Source organism: Urocampus carinirostris, chromosome 2 (genome assembly GCF_059441175.1).
Source record: "Urocampus carinirostris isolate Australia breed hairy pipefish chromosome 2, RoL_Ucar_1.0, whole genome shotgun sequence".
NCBI classification, from domain to species: Eukaryota; Metazoa; Chordata; class Actinopteri; order Syngnathiformes; family Syngnathidae; genus Urocampus; species Urocampus carinirostris.
Window position 1 is genome coordinate 19,440,151 of NC_142350.1, and position 6,879 is coordinate 19,447,029.

Genomic DNA, 6,879 nt, shown 5'->3' on the forward strand with positions numbered 1-6,879 from the left:
AGTTTGAGTCGTTGCATGCTCTTTTCTTCTTATATTTAATAGCAATTAACCGTGATAAGCTTGAGACCAAACCTTCAGCTTTGTGTTTCTAAACATGCTTTTCCATTTTTTTCTTGCTAAAACTACGACGCCACTGGTGAGTATCAAACATGTATGATCATTTTAGCCCTCAGCCAACAAATTCTCAAAGTGCGCAAAGGAAATTTACACAATGCATGTGCTCTTAATACAAAACACTGCGATAATGTGTAAAAACATTTGTGAAGCTACTCTAGAGTCGATGTCACTGACAACATTGTTCATATACAGACTATAAGTTTGGTTATCTCTGGTTAATTGCTTCAAGAGTTTTAAATTGAATTTCTTGTCTCTATTGTTATTGATACCAACGTATCGTGTATTGTGTTCTGAGCAGATAGCACACAGCAAGTGCTATAGCAATGGCAGGTTGTATGTTTGTGTGTTAGGCAGGCTTGAGTGCCTATGTATGATGTCAGTCAAACAGCGGTGCTATCACATTAGTCAATGAGTCCACCCAAAACGGCTAGGTTTGAGCAGCTCGTTACATTAAAATATAGAAATCAATTGAATCAAACTCTGAGAGAAAGTCACAAGAGCGGAAAGAAATGCTGATCTCTAGTGGGTGCTCAGCGGATTATTATTGGGATTGTGAAGCGTCTGTGGCAGCGTTGGAAGAGAAAACAATGGCGATGCTGCAGGTCTGGCCTACTGCTACGGCTGGGCTAACAACTCTCTTAAGCCATTCCAGCCGAGCCTCTATCTCACCAACGCCAGATCCGTTACCCTTGAAATAAATGACCTGGAGCTCCAAATCGTGGAAAATTGCTACATTCTAGACAGTTGCGTTTTAATTATCGCGGAGACCTGGCTCACTCCGAGGATACCGGAAGCGAGCGTGTAGCTAGCCAGAGTATCTGAATCAATCTCGTACACTGAACTTAGAAGCCCTCCAATTTTGTTGTACTTTTGTCTAATGACAATAAAGAGCATTGATTTAGCTGCCTTTAGCTGACTTGTTACAGTTGTATAGTTTCCATAAGAAAGGACGTCATCTCGAGGTATGTCTAACCCTTTTATGAATGCGAATCTTCACTTTTCGCTGGTTATTCTGCCACCCATTAACCCAGAATAACCAAGGGATCACTGTATTTCCGTCGCCATTCAACTCAGGTAGACCCTCATGTTAGAACCACCACTTTCCTCTCACGTCTGCTAACCATTAGCAGCATTTACACTAAGAAAGTGCTCCGAGGCGCAAGACTAACACACATACCCCCGCTCTAAAAATGTGTTCCCGTCTTTTCTTTTTGGCCCGTCTTTGAGGCAACAATTCCCACCCCTCGAGCGTCCACGTCTCCCCAAATAGAAACGGCGGCGCTGGAGGGCGCGGGCACCCTGTGTTTTGCCACGGGAAAACGGCAGACCGGTTATATTTAACCAAGGAAGCCAAAACCAGGAAGCTCACAAGTCAAAACGCTGTCTTCTTGACGCAGCGACGGTTTGTGAAGGATACACCAGAAAAAAGGATGCTGAGAGTCAAGCAGACCACTTAGACTGTTCATGGGGTTTGTATGGGTGCTTGAAAACCTTGGTTCTGCTTGAATTTTGTTGTTGTGTTTTCAACGATTGAAGTACTTGTTAATTCTTGCAATTGTTGCCATTTTGTGTCTATAAATATGAGGTTGACACTGCTCTCTGGTGGTTTTGCTTTCTCATTGCATTTGTTCTTCCGTCATGATTAGCTGGCATTAGATTGTATGGCTGTCAGAACCAGCAGGAGGAGGATCCAGATGCGTAACGTTTTTCACACAAGCTTCATTTGATGGGAATGGGGCAGTCATGCACGTTAACACAAACGCCAGTAATTCGGCGATCGCTGGGCGGAAGAAGTAAGGCAGAAATTTGACGTGGAACAACAGGAAGCCAGAGGCCGTCGAGATCGATACCATTTACACGAGCAGATACCGGACAGATGGGGTCGATACCGGACAGGACGGGACAGACAGGATTGATATCATATACAGGAGACTGGAGACAGATATCAGACAGGACGAGACAGACGGGATCGATACCAGACACTGAAGACTGGAGTTGGATATCAAACAGGACGAGATAGACGGGGACGATACCCGAAACTGGAGATTGTAGCAAGGTATCAGACAGGACGAGACAGACGGGATCGATACCAAACACTGGAGACTGGAGTCAGATATCAAACTGGGCGAGCTAGAAGGGATCGATACCGGAGAGAGTCAAACCACACGTCTTGCAGGTGTAGAGGTTCGTTGACGGACTGACAAAGGGTGAGTGAGAGCACTGAGCTTAAATAGGAGGGAAGCCAATCAGTCAATGGGCTGCAGCTGGCGCTAAACGGGTGGGGCCAATTGGGGGCAATGGGCAACCACGACAATGGCATTGTCCTATGAAGAGTCATCGCTCTCTATCGAGCAGGTGCATGATTTCTTCTCTTATGATACTGGAGAAAAGTTGGCTATATAAGTACTAAAAAGTGCTAAAGTGCTTCATGGAAGGCAAATACTTTTTAACTCAAATTCTCTCATACAACCTTCCTGTCACGAAGCGGGTCGGGAAGCAGGAAGTTGGAACTCATTTGCGTAGACGATCTGTCACTTTAATTGCGAAAGAAAAGTTGTCCAACACACAAACCGACCAAAAACAAAACAAAGCAGGCTCAAATGCAGGCAAAACTACAGACTAGGCATTTAACGGGATTAAACAGAAATTGCAGGAATCTCTCAGAATGTCACACCGAAGTGCAACAAAGTCCAACAAGCACAACAAGAATAAACAGGTATCAAACAGGCATGAACAGGTTTTCAACAAGGGTAAACAATGATCTGGCAAAGGGCAGTTCCAAAAGGCCCGTTTAAGTACCCATAGGAGTAATCAGGAAAATGCAGGTCAGCCGGTGTCAAGGGGCTGGGCCAGCTGGGCGCCATGACAACCGTGCAGGACATGACACTTTGACCTGTTAGCAACTATATATATATATATATATATATATATATATATATATATATATATATATATATATATATATATATATATATATATATATATAAAGATATATATATTATCAGGTGGGTATGTTTATATTTACCTACAAAGTACAACTGAATACAGTTATGGTGGCGCTATCTCAAGCACGGAGTACGAGAAACCATATTTTTTTCCTAGCTGAGATATTCTCCCTACCGTGTATCCTCGGATCCAAGCCTAATTTACAACTATAAAATAAAACCCTCAAACCAAGGGGTCATCTTCCATGTGTATATTTGGCTTGTGTCACCAGTAGCAAATGGTAGGCAGTGCATGGACAGGGGGGCGTGGCTTATCCAGGTTCTATAACCTGAGGGGAATCAATGAGGCAATCATAAGCACGAAATTTACAGTTAAAGTGTGCTTTCTGTCCATTTATTTGTAAAATTATTGTTGCAATACATTATGCCTGGAGAAACAAAAGTAGCCAAAACAGAGAAGGACATCTTTAAGAGGTTTGAAACCCAGAGACAAAATGGATATGGAGTGTCTCGGTTAAGTGTTCATTTGCAAGCTCTCAAGATTGCACAAGTAAACAAATGTGAAAGGTGCACTGCTTCCACAGGTTGGTGCACACATTTTTAAAATGTATTTTATTATGTGGCTATTTAAAGCAGTTTCGTTTTTTTTTACGCGACTATATACGGAACTTTGTGACTAAATTGTTACTTTCGGAGTAACGCGCTATATTTTGGCGTCAGTAATCTTTTTGGGTAACTGAGTTACTTTTTAAATGAAATAACTGGTAATGACTATTTTTCAGGAACAAGACCAACACTGATGATGAGTATGCAACATCACAGTTCTTTATTTGTTTTCTGGTATGTAAATTTCATTGATTGTTTCGAGCCCCTCGAGACTTTTCGCATGAAGGCTGCAAATCAGTCATTCCCAAGTGCCGATGTGAAGGATTACCCGGCGTTGTCGTTTTCTCTGAGTCATATCCCTCAAAGTGAATGTGCGTGGGATGCTTATTGGCGTCCATTTTCTTCCCTCCGGCCTTTCTAGCAGCATCCGCCGCGCAACCTCTCCCTTGTGAGGTTCGCCTGAACCTCAACCCGTTTTTTTTTTTAATATCTTAAATACTTGCTTCATTAGAAATAAGAACCAGGATATGTCAGTCAGGATAATAAAAAACAGCAGGTTCCATTTTTACTATATACTGGATGGCAGAAAGATTGAATACACAGGTGTGGCTCCTTTTTCAGTATGACGCAGATCAAGTCGGTTTAATCTAAGATAGTTCCGAGTCTTACCGTCTTGGCTACCCACCCACTCAGGAGGTGGGCGACACGGCCTCTTCAATGTGCCTATGTGAGACTCAACGGTTGTAAGAAAGAAAGGTAACAGCAACCTAGCAGGTCAGCTAAAGTGTTCCATTTAATATATGAGAGGCCTAATCTAATAACCTCCATCCTTCCTCGCCCTCGGAAAAACCAAAAAACAAAACAGGGAATTGATCCGGCGCCTCCATGTGCCGAGGTTTGGCAAAAACTCAGCGGTGTCAACGGCAGCACACATGTTGTTGACGGGGTGGGGGGGGGGACTTCCCCTTTGAGCTCATGAGATTTTAATTCACCCCCCCGCCACCACCAAAAAATAGGTTTCCACTGAGGTCAGGTTTTTGGACACTAGCCCCGTCAAAAACTTCTGTCCTCGTCGTGCCCTTTGCTAGCGTGTTACGTGCCTATGCGCTATGTTGAGCAGGAAATCGATGCTCAAGCACTTTGCATAAGTTTGCACGTAAGCGGGGCGCCGGCATCGACTTGAGATAATCAGTTGTACATACAAACAAGTCTGGCTCGCTATGCATAGAAATGGCGGCTAAGAACAAGCAAGAAGGCTGGTTGCTATTCCAAGCCCTGTTTTCACTACGAAGCTTTGTTTCCACACCAAATGCCCTAATTTCTCATTTCTGGTGTTCTGCCAAATCGTCCTAGTGACATCCTACGTTAGGTTACAGCAGCAACACTGAAACTGTCTTTTACCGATGACATCAAATGAGGGTTGGCAGGCATTCGTTCCCTGATTACCTTAGTCAACGGACACCCCGCTAGAAAGCAGTTGCGCCTCCAGAAATTTTGATAGGGTAACTTAAAGTCTTGGGGTGGCGCGCCAAAACTAAAAGGCATAATTTCGTGAAGGCAGGGCAAAAATTTCAGAAAGACTTAAAGATACAGCTACTGATATATCTTGGTGTACTATGTAATATTTGATGTTACGAATGTGCATATTCCATAACCTGTCTAGTCAATATTTTGAGTTTCACAACTCTTTTATAGTGTTATGTATATATTATGCACAAAGTGTACATTTAATACAACAATTAATGGGTGGTGGCCGATACAAATAAAATCGAGTACAGAGATGATCATATCTTAACTAGATTCTTCCGAACACAATGGTAATGTGACAGAAAAATAATTATTACTGAATGTACAAAATGTAACAAAAGCAACAGGGATCAACAAATTACCAGGCTATATCGTATGTGCAATATACACCCATACATTTACTTAATGTGACACAAAAGTTATTATTTCTGGATAAACAAGTCTGGCATTCTTTGAAGAAGTTTTAATGAATTCACCCTCCGAGAAATGTGTGCAGTGATTGGCGACCTTTGGAATATTTTCATTTGAAATGCAATTTCTTTTGAACAAACGCTGCTGTGCTATTAAAACAGTTTGCAGATGCTTCACCTTTTCACAGTCCTTCCCAGTTAAGTTTTTGTAGTCAGCATGTTTGGTCTGGCAGTGCCTCTCAATATTATATTTTTTGAAAACAACCACAGTCTCTTGGCAATTTAGGCAGACACAGTTGTTTCGGATATAGGTGAAGAAAATACTCCAATTTCCACTTGCCCTGGAAGTGGCAGCCCTCACAGTCAACTTCCCTTTTTTTTATAATTTACAGTCGCCATGACGGAAGTAGGGGGAGCAAAAATTCTCACAGAAAGCCAAGGGCCTGGTGAAATGGTGATTTCATTTTATATTTAAATGTATTTTATACTGCGGTCAACATTACTGGTGGGCCACATATCATTAATTTTATGACAGTTGCCATGGTCCAGTAAAATCAAACGAATGACCTCTATTTCATGTTGACAATATCCATGTGTTGTTTGTTAATGCAACATCCATTGCAGCCTGGTCATCCTGGAAGCTGAATGACCTCATGTGAGGCTCCTTCTCAAGGTTACTTCATTTTCCGCATGTTGAGGTTTTCGAGTTTTTCCTTGCCCTCATGTAGGTTTTAGATCAGGGGATGGTGTCATAATGGTCTGTGCTGCCCTTTGAGACTCCTTGTGATTAACAGTGTCACAAATAAACATGACTTGACTTAAAAATTTGATCATGGGCCATAACAGGCCCCTGGGCTGAACTTTGGGTATGCTTGCTATAATGCTTTTCCATCACGGAGCCTCACAATTACAAATGTATACAAACTTGAAATAAATTCTACAATTATTGTAATGTGCCGTTGAATTCCCAGACTAGATTCTATAAATTAAAGTGCACAATAAATTTTGGTCTGTCCGTGACTCTGGTGTTTTTTTCATGGCAAAGTCTCTGAACAGAACCCAAAATACCTAATTCTAACCAAAATGTCTGACTTCTTCTTCACTTTCTAGCATGGGTCTCTAGATGGTGGCTGATGCATCTTTGAGGAACTTGAATCCTACTGAACCTTCCAAAAATGACATCCTCAAAATTAAATATCCCACTTTCTGTTTTGACATTAGGTGCTTTGTTACAAGAGAATAGTCCACCATTTTCTGGTCGGTGGTAATCCAAA